Below are 819 nucleotides of genomic sequence, written 5' to 3' on the forward strand. Positions count from 1 at the left end.
AACAATCTTTATTCTTGCTGAGCTTATGTAAATAATTAGGCCAGGGTTGTTAAGAATGGACTCGTTCCACCAATGCATTAGTCTCGATTTGGCTATCTCTGATAATGAGGTTTTTTTAGAGAGAAAAACTGTGTTTCAGCAATGCACGACTGTAAATGTAATTCTAGTTCTGAGTGTCTTTAAATATTTGTTGTTGGATCTCAGGTTTGTTAGTCTGTGAGGATGATATTTAAAAATGGGGGTCACACCTTTTCAAAAAACTAAACAAAAAGTTCAGCCCCTTTAAAGTTTCAGGCATCACTCTGGAGTTAAGTAGGCCAGCTCTGAAGAACCCTCAACTTGGAGAGGTGATGCAGATCCAGTCGATCAGCTTGAACTGATCCTCAAAAAGACTCTGACTCCAGAGATCTCCAGCCCTGCTCCAGCCACACCCCTGAAGCTGGCTGGTCTAGCATGGCAGAAACCTGAGGAATCATTGGTCCAGTAGCTGTGGTTTGTGGCCACCACAAGTGAGGACAAGAACGAGGAGCCAAAAACCAAAATTGGTATACTTTTAACATTTGGCTCATGTATCATTAATAAGATCATAGCATTTGTCAAAGAGCATGTAAATGTTATTCAGTTAATGGTTTTAGGAAACCAAAACAATGGTAACATAGCTGACCCAGGATTTGGTCAAGTTACAAGACAGAGGGGGGAATGTAAGGACACAGGTCTGACTCAGGCTTCCCCTGTACTTAAAGGGGAAAGTGCCAGCTTCTCCATATCATTGGCAAATGAAAGGGTGCACATTGCCCAGGGAAGGAGGGACAACTCCTG

This window comes from Suricata suricatta, chromosome 4 (assembly GCF_006229205.1).
Source record: "Suricata suricatta isolate VVHF042 chromosome 4, meerkat_22Aug2017_6uvM2_HiC, whole genome shotgun sequence".
NCBI classification, from domain to species: Eukaryota; Metazoa; Chordata; class Mammalia; order Carnivora; family Herpestidae; genus Suricata; species Suricata suricatta.